Source organism: Eurosta solidaginis, chromosome 2, assembly GCF_040869045.1.
Source record: "Eurosta solidaginis isolate ZX-2024a chromosome 2, ASM4086904v1, whole genome shotgun sequence".
NCBI classification, from domain to species: Eukaryota; Metazoa; Arthropoda; class Insecta; order Diptera; family Tephritidae; genus Eurosta; species Eurosta solidaginis.
Window position 1 is genome coordinate 145,413,162 of NC_090320.1, and position 11,561 is coordinate 145,424,722.

General features: G+C 35.9%; 1 pseudogene; it reads left to right on the forward strand.

The window, feature by feature from the left end:
* The first annotated feature begins 7,247 nt into the window (after positions 1 to 7,247).
* Positions 7,248 to 9,355, forward strand: LOC137242392 (uncharacterized; annotated as a pseudogene).
* The last annotated feature ends 2,206 nt before the right edge of the window (positions 9,356 to 11,561 follow it).

Consider the following 11,561-nt stretch of genomic DNA (forward strand, 5'->3'; position numbering starts at 1 on the left):
AAAATATAGTCAGTTACATATTTGTATTGAATTTGTTTTTCCGAACACTGTATTTAAGTGAACAGCGTTTTTAAATTAGTTCCGCTCCAAGAAGCTAACGACGCTTTGCGACAGCATCTCGATTGCAGCCACCTTCTTTTTCTCAATTTCAATTAGATCAGCAGTCAATTTATTGTTTTCTGCCATAGCTGTTTTGATAGTTTCGTTCAACTCGCTAATTTTTTGATTTTTCTTCATTACAGGTGTGGAGGCTTCGCTGAGAGCTGGAGACGATGGCTCGGGAGACGAAGTGGACGAACCGGCTATGGATGCCGATGTAACCGACTCGGGTCTGGCTAGTAATTAGAAAAAAATTGTATTAATTTATATATATAAGTGAAAATATGAGTTTTATATATACATCGAAATTGTCTCAAAAATACAAAATCAGAACTCCTGAACATTTTTAAATTTGTCACTTCTAATAAGTGTGCACTCAACCATCGATATGAAAAAAGCTTAGTGTTACCCTTGGAAAGGTATTTCAAAAACATACATGCCGAAGTTGTTGATTACACTGAAATTTATCTTTTTTCAAATATAAAACTATAAACTAACAAATTTAAATACCTTTCGAACGGTACCAAGATCTTTGAAATTGGTGGAGCCATTCCGAAGTAATAACAGCTTAAAGTACCTATCACCGTCATTTTTCAAAAATTTCGATTTCCGCCCTCTATCTCGAAAAAATTCGAGATATGAAAAAATGTTAAATACAAAAGTTCGGAGAATTTAATTCTCTACATTACTGATAATATAAATAATAACTAGCGCAAAACTTCTAAAAATCGAGATATTTACAAAAAAAGGAGAAAGAATAGATTTTTGTGAGCTTTGACCCCTGAATTTAAAACTTGCGGGCATCCAATTATTGTCGAATTTTGAGAAAAGTTTCAGGATGCCATAATGCAAGTTTTCAACGATAATATTGTGGGTATCTTCATGTATGTACATCACACACGTAATAATTATGACAAGGCTTTAATTTGTCAGCAGACTGTTAAAACCCGTTCAAAAATATGGAAAGAGATTTGTTTAACCCAAGTAAACCAAAAAGCGTTTACGAAAAATGTTATTTCTGGGAAGAGATATTTTTAAAGCATTTTACAAATATTAATGACAATATCTGTCTCGATTAATAAAGTTACCTCGTATACTGTCCATAACAACAGCTTCAACATTGTAAATTCGGTCGTTTCCTATAATGCGATGAACACGTTCGTAGTGCTTCCAAGAAGCAGGAGAACAGCCTGTTCCTTGGCCTCCTTTGCATTTGCTGAAAAAATTTTCCACATAACACTCAAATTAATGGTTATGTGCAAATATGGATAATGTTCTAGGACCGTGGCCGAGCCCAAAAAAAAATAGCTAAACAATTTTTTTTATTAAAAATCCGAAAGTGGTACCCAGAGATGCATTTTGGCCCCAGGATATCGAATCCGAAGGCGAAAACCTGATATATCTGATACTCCTCACAATTTTTTTGCTGTGTAGAACAAAAATACAACAACCACATGAAAACTTCAATTTTGTTTTGCAAATATCCCGAGAAGTATGAGAGATATCGGATATCCGCTTTCGGATTCGAGATCCTGGAGCCAAACTGCGTATCTGGGTATCACTTTCGGATTTTTTGCTATTTTTTTAGGGCTCGTCCACGGTCCTAGAACATAACTCAAATATGTACATATATTTAGTAATGGTCTAGGACAGCGGCTGACCTTGGGAAGTTAACTAGAGTGATACCTAGAGTACGGGCGTTTCTGGTCCAGGATATCGAATTCGTTGTATGGAACCCGATATCTGTAATAATTCTCAAGAAATGTGCAAATAAGACTGTAAGTTGTCATGTGCTTGTAGTATTTTTAAAGAGTCAGCGGTAATTCTATACGACAGCATGACACTGCTAATACGATACCAAAAATATCGAGAGAGGTGTCAAACGACGCGTCTTGACATCAGTATTAATAATTTCGAAGGCGGAAAATAAAAATTTTAAGTCGTTCAAAAGATATTAACGAAAAACCGAAAAATTACCCACGGGTCCCTCCGAAACCGGGGGTGGGATCCACAGTATTTTTGCGCATAATACTTTTCTGAATTGGCGGCCTTTGGCCGTGCTTATAAAAAATTACCCTGGGTGGGTCCAACACCGATTTGGAGACAAAAACTATATCCGCGCAACACACTTATGTTCACAATTTTTTTTTTTTTTGTGGGTACACCAACATTACAATAACCACATGAAAATCGCCAATTTCAACTGCATATATCTCCGGTAATAGTCTAGTTGAGGGGTCGACTGCTAATACGCTACCAAAAATATCGAGAGAGGTGTCAAACGACGCGTCTTGACATCAGTATTAATAATTTCGAAGGCGGAAAATAAAAATTTTAAGTCGTTCAAAAGATATTAACGAAAAACCGAAAAATTACCCACGGGTCCCTCCGAAACCGGGGGTGGGATCCACAGTATTTTTGCGCATAATACCTTTCTGCATTGGCGGCCTTTGGCCGCGCTTATAAAAAATTACCCTGGGTGGGTCCAACACCGATTTGGAGACCAAAACTATATCCGCGCAACACACTTATGTTCACAATTTTTTTTTGTGGGTACACCAACATTACAACAACCACATGAAAATCGCCAATTTCAACTGCAAATATCTCCGGTAATAGTCTAGTTGAGGGGTCGACTGCTAATACGCTACCAAAAATATCGAGAGAGGTGTCAAACGACGCGTCTTGACATCAGTATTAATAATTTCGAAGGCGGAAAATAAAAATTTTAAGTCGTTCAAAAGATATTAACGAAAAACCGAAAAATTACCCACGGGTCCCTCCGAAACCGGGGGTGGGATCCACAGTATTTTTGCGCATAATACCTTTCTGCATTGGCGGCCTTTGGCCGCGCTTATAAAAAATTACCCTGGGTGGGTCCAACACCGATTTGGAGACCAAAACTATATCCGCGCAACACACTTATATTCACAATTTTTTTTTTGAGGGTACACCAACATTACAATAACCACATGAAAATCGCCAATTTCACCTGCAAATATCTCCGGACAGTTTTTCGGGTAAAGTTTTTCTTTTCCGGTTTCGGATTATTAATACTGATGTCAATACGCGTCTTTGGACACCTCTCTCGATATTTTTGGAAGCGTATTAGCAGTGTCATGCTGTCGTATAGAATTACCCAGGCAGCTGCTGTCCTATATTACTACCCCATATTTCTTACCTGTATCTCATTGTAAAATTGTGGATTTTACACTTAATGTCGATGGAACGAATGTCGCCAACCAATCCTGCCAATGACTGGGCCATTTCTCCATATATGTGTGAGTTTTTGCGTGGCCCACGCAATTCGCTGGCCTTCTCCTCCCACAGATCTATAAATGCCTCGTCTGCTGCAGGCGTCCACAGTATTTTATTTTTTTTATTAATTATTTGTGTCATATTTGTTGTTTTACCGCTTTTTAACTTTTTTAATTTTTTAGCATTTTTGACATTGTCACACACATTGACATTGACACATTGACAATCGCAAACAATGTTGCCATGACTTCGAGAAGAATGTGAAAACAAAAGAGAAACAATTGACATAAATGAACATTATTGCCATCAGTTAATAATAAAAAGTATGCAAACCCAACACAAACACTCTTTCAAAGATGGGTTTGGAGTGGGTTTGGGTTTCGATTTTTGTATGGAATTTGACAAGTGTTTAGACTTGTGTTTGCCCTTAAACACGCTCTTCGAAGGCAAACACGGTGTTTGCATTTGGTGGAAACATGATATAAGCAATGCATTTAAGCAACTCATAGTTCTTGTAAGCAGCAACAGTTAACTGTTGTGCAAAGAACTGTCGCTGCCGGCTAACATAAATTCGTCGTTCGTTGTCGTCACTTTAGCAGTTGGTTTCATCTATGTACATAAGTGTTTGTATCATTTGCCGTCATCCAGTGGATCATTGAGAAACTTGAGAAGCAGATGTCGTGTAATTTTCGCACACGTGAAATGTGATAGGCAGATGTCGCCGCTGTTTTTCATTTAACGCATACGGCGAAAGGCTAAGCAGCGACATCTATTTTTGAAAAAGTAGGTTTATTAAAGGCAGCGTTGCCAAACTAAAAAGAAGTAATTAACAAATTATCTGGCTCACAAATTGAAGCAGACCTCTATCTGGATTTATCTGGCTAAAATCGTTGTTGTTGCATTTACATGCAAAATTATTTATCTGGCTCAGGGTTTTGCCACCGGATGATGGCTATTGTGAATCAAACTAAGTGTGATATCTTATCTGTCAACTGCCTGACAGGATGTTCAATATGGCTACTTTTTAGAGTTTTGACAGGGTGTTCAATATGGCGGCGCATACGGCCGGCTATCTTCAGGGGGTGATAGAAAGAGATACAGAATGAGACAGCGATAGTCAATTACAAATCAGGTGATCCTATGACTTAGGAATTTTGACGTCTATGTAGAAGATATCACACTTAGTTCGATTCACAATGGTTTGTATATTTCATTTCCATTTTATATGTAGCTATTCCATACCTAATGCGATAGTCGCGGTTATTGCACAAATATTGACTAAGAATTGAAACTGAAAAAGTTATAGTTCAGTCAACAATCCGAACACTGGCACAACTCAACCCGAGGGAATGCAGGAGCAGTGGGAGCATATCCCCACAGCACTTCGTACGCCGCCGAGGAAAAATAGGTTACCGGCGACCAAGGAAAAACAACTGTGAAGATGAAGAATGCCGCGTTGAAACCGATAGAAAAGACGCTGCCTACGAGCGAACACAACAAGAGGAGTGGTTTAAATCTTTCCGTTATAAGAACTATTTTTAAAAGTGGCACCAGATCTGATCTTGACGTCCACCGTGGTGTGATGGTAGCGTGCTCCGCCTATCACACCGTATGCCCTGGGTTCAACTCCCGGGCAAAGCAACATCAAAATTTTAGAAATAAGGTTTTTCAATTAGAAGAAAATTTTTCTAAGCGGGGTCGCCCCTCGGCAGTGTTTGGCAAGCGCTCCGGGTGTATTTCTGCCATGAAAAGCTCTCAGTGAAAACTCATCTGCCTTGCAGATGCCGTTCGGAGTCGGCATAAAACATGTAGGTCCCCTCCGGCCAATTTGTAGGGAAAATCAAGAGGAGCACGACGCAAATTGGAAGAGAAGCTCGGCCTTAGATCTCTTCGGAGGTTATCGCGCCTTACATTTATTTATTTATTTACCAGATCTGATCCGCGGAACTATCGGCCAAAAGCTATTCTACCAGTCATTGAGAAAAGTATAGAAGAAGTCATCGCAAGTAGACTAACTGATTTTATCATGAAACATAAGATAGTAGATCAAAGACAATATGGGTTTCGAAAAAAATAAGAACATAAACCAGCTATTAGGCAGATTCCCTAGTAAAATTAATGAAAACCCAGGGAAAAGCTACCATGTTCTGGCCTTATTTATAGACTTCAGTACAGCATTTGATACCCTGTCACATGCGAAAATGAGCGAAGCCTTAGACAATGCCAGAATAAGGGGTTATTGCTTGAAATGGTTTGCAAGCTACTTAGAATTGAGAAGTTACAGAGTGGAAGTACTAAATAAATGTAGCAATCAAACTGACATCTCTTGTGGTGTTCCTCAGGGTTCTAAATTAGGCCCAATCCTATATATAATCCACGGTAATAGCATGCTTAGAGCACTGAAAAGTTGTGAACTATTTGCATATGCGGATGACATAGCCGTACAAATTATGCAAAGGAAATTAGATCTCATAGCAAAATAGTCACTTGATAATATGCTTACTATAAACATATCAAAAACCAAGTTAATGCACATTAGGCCTCCACACATTAGCCAAACAAGAATTGAGCTTACCTTTCACGATTGCAGGCATGAAAACCAGGTACCCTGTGCATGCAACACGTTGCTAGATACAGTTGAAACTTACAAGTATCTCGGTGTAATACTTGATGAAAACTTTACATGGAATACGTAAATATCACACCTGCAAAAGAAACTTCGATCCTCCTCTTACTTCTTAAAACATCTGAGTTACTGCACCAATTATGACGTTTAACATCAGGCATATTTAGCTCTATCGGAATCGTATCTAAGACATGGGGTCGCCGAATGGGGAACTTCAGCACACTGCAGGAAAGTAAAAACTTCTATTTGAAAATCCTGGCCAAGAAAAAAATATATATACACACCAAACATTCAACTGAATAGCGCATTAAAACTACTAGATGTCAGCGCTATTTTTAAACTAACTGTTTTAAATGAACTTTATGATGAAAATGAATTTAAAGTCCCACTATCTCGCAGTCATCGCACACGAAGGCGCCTGGATAATACACTAGTAGTACCAAATTTCTAAATAATTATACAAAAAGATCTCTATGCGTGTTACTTCCCTTACTTTTTAATGGCCTACCAATAAGTTTAACGAATTTACCAAATACATTGAGAAAGAAAACAACCAATTAAAGATCATTTTAAAATATTACTATAATAAAGCTCTCAGCGTAAAAATATATAAAGCCGACTATGGAAATTATGTATAAAAGCTCTTTAATATCACTTCATATTGTTTAAATACTCTGAAAAAAAAAATCCACATTCAATCCAAATACTTTACGTTGAAAAATTACATTTAAGCAAAAGTATTTGTTTCAGCAGCAAAGTATTTACATAAAATACTTTGCTCTTGATTCAACAACGTTTTTTTAAATACGGCACTGTTGTTTCAAATGCGTGCTCGCTTTTAAAAATTCTCTAAACACAATCAAATGTAAAAGTATTTATTTCAAATGTTTCGTATTTAAATTTCATTTGATTAACTGTTTTAAATTCAAACGTATTTGCTTTAACAATTTCGCATTTATTTCCGCATTTGAGTTTACCGTTATACCATGAAGTTTTCATTTACATATTATCTTTCACACGGAACTTATTTGGCGGCGTTATAATAAATTATTTTTGGGATTTTAGCTAAAGGTAAGTAATATAAATATTAATTTTTAGCAAAAATGTTTATTCTAATATATAATTTGTATATGTAGCTTAGTGCATATCCAGAATCGTTTAAGGCAACATATTTGAACAGAGTGGAGATTTTACATTATTTCAAAGGTATGTATATACAAATTTATTACAATAAAAATGTTTGTTCAAAAACACTTTTGCAGTTATGAGTGAGGAATTAATACCATCTACGCCTACCGATATTTCACTATTTTCCGAGCAAACTCCGCTTGAAGATGAGTCCACTACATCAAAAAAAGACAATGAGGCAGTAATCATATTGGACACCGATTTACAGCTATACGATTTGTTTTGCTCTTGGGGTTTGTCGGCTGATTAATTAATACAGTTCGATCAGTGTGGGGTAAAGAGTATGGACATTTTGAAGATGATACACTCTCACGACATTGATGAAATCCTCAATACAAGAGAACTCATAGCTGACACAATTAAATTCAGGTATCAACTTCAAAATTGGCGTTTGCAAAATAATGTGAGTAAATAGTTGTTTACTTTTGTTTTTGTTTTTTAATATACGTTTATATATTCCTAGTTTGATATGCTTACATGCTGCAGTGGTGCAAGCACAATGCATAAAATTTCCCCACCTCACAGCCGGCTGAGCACTAGTACACCACCGATTTCACTGGGCCATCAACCCAACTTGGAGAATAATTTGAAAGATACCGTCTATGGTAATGATATTGTTAAGAAATACGAAAACTTGAATTGCCTCCAAGAGACCGACCGATCCACAATAGTGCGTATTATTGTAGATAATTACATTAAACGCGATATCAAAATGACTCCGGCTACAATGAAAAATGTAGCAAACCAGATTGTCAAGCTCTTTCCAACCGAACAGGAATCGGTGTACTTATATACCCAGAAAAAACAAAAAAAAAACGCTACCGGAAAACTGTATGATAGATATCTTAATAGCTTGCATAAGCGAAAGTCTCAGCAGAAAAATGACACTCCATCAAAAATTAGCAAAACTCTTCTTATAAGCAATGAGGGTCCGGAAAAATCGGATGCGACTAAACAATGGTTACAACATAATATCCCTGAAGATATATTTGAATTGTGGAAAGAAACTTTAGAAGAGAGAATGAGAGAACATAAAAGTGGTATACAAGATTTATTAAAGGAATGGCTACGATATTGCGATTCCAATGGATACCAACTGATTGATATTGATTTTGGCACAATGCTTCCTGGTAAATCAGATCTGATGTTTAACAAAATTGACAGCATGCGGGAAACAATAAATGAAGTAATTTTTAATTCATAAATAAAAGATAAACTGAACCAGACTTACTACGACGCTATGCTTGTTGCTAATGACGAGGAATTCAAGGGGTTGTGTAGCGCAATATATAGCTTCTCCAACCCAATAGTCAACGTCACCTTCGAGCGGCGAATCCCGTTTCACTAACAGACGAGGCTCTGGCGACCCCAAGCTCCTCATGGAACTTGGGGGTGGGGAGGGAGGGATGGCCTGAAGGTTCAATGTGGCCATATAAATCGTTCCCGAGATGGTCGGGCCAGCACCTTAATGGTGCTGTGTTACCGGAGCGTATCGGATCTGTATCCGACAAGGGACCATCACATCGATAACACTCCCCAAAGCCTTCGGGGAGTAACCTAATCGCTACAACAACAACATGACGAAAGTATGTAAAATATTTTTTGTTATTTTTGCTTTTTTCCCGTTTTTATTTTAGATTGCAGACATTATTATTTCTTTAATTTATTAAATGCAGTAATAACACCGCCAAGGGTAAATAAAAACTTTAAACCCTCTATCACAGATGCGCAAATGGATATGATGAACTTGCAACACAAACTTGATGAACTGAATAATGCTGCGCACAAACAGGGATTTACATTGCAACCAAGGGTGTTTGTTGTTGCTGAGAGTCCCCAAAATTTAAACGAATTCTATGCCTGTGTTGACAACGTTAAATACAAAGTAAAGAGCTTAGTAAGGGCTGTAGATTTAGTTATAAAAATTTGTTTTGTATTCAACATCGAATATTCCGCAATGAGCAAATATGTAAGGGCTTTTCTTCAGTGATATGCTTATGGCATTCCAAATCAGGAAAAATTTCCAAAAATTGAAAATATTTTAAACAAACTATTTAATGTCGAATAAAAGCGCAGTTACAGAAAGTCCCACACATGCTTGCTCTATATGCAACATAATTGTACCATACTTTAAGTATTCTACAACGTCAAGAATGTTAGAGCTGTACAGTTGTGGAATTCTTTACCCAATAAATTAAAAATGGAATCTAATCCCAAAAAATTCAAATTGGCTGTTTTCTCTATATTTTCTTCCTAAGTATTTTCACCTGTTACTACAACAATGATCTCTAACCTTCTATGTGAGCATCTATTTATTTTATTTTATAAGTGATTTAAAAATGTTGTTAATGTTATCAATTCATTATTAAATCAAAATAAGTTAATGTTGTCACTTTATATGTATAACACTATAAAATACATAGTCTTACATGTGTATAAATAATAAATTGAAATTGAAATATAAATTGGCAAACTTCTTTAAAAAATACAACATTAACACAGCATTCAAAACATCGATAAATCTAGGGAGAAAACTAAGAACTAACACTAAATCAGAGGATCCGTTTTGCATTCACGGCGTATACAAGCTTACCTGCGGATGCCAACTTAGTTACATACGACAAACAGGACGGCAAATAAGAACGAGGTTCAGAGAACATATTAGATATTACAACAAAATAATAAGGAATCCAAACATTATACCCGAGTCTAACTTCGCGAATCACATGGTCAAGAATGAATGTTCCCCACAAACATCAAATAATAATAATTTCGTATTATTTGAAAATCTTTTTAACCATTTGAAGGACGTACATCGATGTCCTGTTACTTTTAAGTACATATGCCTTTATCAGAATTGTAATAGATGCTTTCAAAACTTGTATAAGTTTCGAAATCACGCAAGGAAGCATGATTTTAGTTCTAATGTTTGTGAGAGCACGAATGTTTCACAAACCAAATTACCGAAAAATGATACAAGTTCAACCGAAAATATAAGAAAACTCGCTAACAGTCAAGAACGCTTAGAGCTTCATCCAGATTTGCCCCATATTCCAGATAACGCCAATGAAATTAATAAACTAACCTTCTATGGGAGCATCTATTTATTTTATTTTATAAGTGATTTAAAAATGTTGTTAATGTTATCAATTCATTATTAAATCAAAATAAGTTAATGTTGTCACTTTATATGTATAACACTATAAAATACATAGTCTTACATGTGTATAAATAATAAATTGAAATTGAAATATAAATTGGCAAACTTCTTTAAAAAATACAACATTAACATAGCATTCAAAACATCGAACAATCTAGGGAGAAAACTAAGAACTAACACTAACTCAGAGGATCGGTTTTGCATCCACGTCGTATACAAGCTTCCCTGCGGATGCTAACATAGTTACATACGACAAACAGGACGGCAAATAAGAACGAGGTTCAGAGAACATATTAGATATAACAACAAAAAAATAAGGAATCCAAACATTATACCCGAGTCTAACTTCGCGAATCACATGGTCGAGAATGAATGTTCCCCACAAACATCAAATAATAATAATTTCGTATTATTTGAAAATCTTTTTAACCATTTGAAGGACGTACATCGATGTCCTGTTACTTTTATGTACTTATGCCTTTATCAGAATTGTAATAGATACTTTCAAAACTTGTATAAGTTTCGAAATCACGCAAGGAAGCATGATTTTAGTTCCAATGTTTGTGAGAGCACGAATGTTTTACAAACCAAATTACCGAAAAATGATACAAGTTCAACCCAAAATATAAGAAAACTCGCCACCAGTCAAGAATGCTTAGAGCTTCATCCAGATTTGCCCCCTATTCCAGATAACGCCAATGAAATTAATAAACTAAACATTATTGAAATCAAAAAGTTGATAGAGAAAAATGTAATGTCATGCTTTACAGCTTCACTGCAAACCGAATAGTTTGAGAAAAGATTTACCAGTAGCTCAAAAATCCATCACTGAATTGATAATTGATCCAATTTTAACTTCTTTTGAAAAATTCACAGAGTACGTTGCTCCTGAGAAACAAATCGAATTTGAAGAACTAATTGCCTATGCAAAGCAACCTTTTAAGAATATTTCTTCAGAATACAAATTACTACAAAAATTCGAAGATATTGGTCTTCATAAGCCATCAAAATTATTTACAATATCTAGGCAACTCGATGAAGTATTTGCTTCTGGTTTCCCATCATTAAAAGAAAATATAATTGAGGGCTGTCTCTGTGACATAAAGCATCAATTAAAGAAATACTTTGAAGAGCCAAACATTTTACACCAAACATTTGAAAATATTGAAAAAATGAAGTCTTCGAATACTCTTAACCATTTTATAATGGGCAATTTTTAAAGAGTAAAAC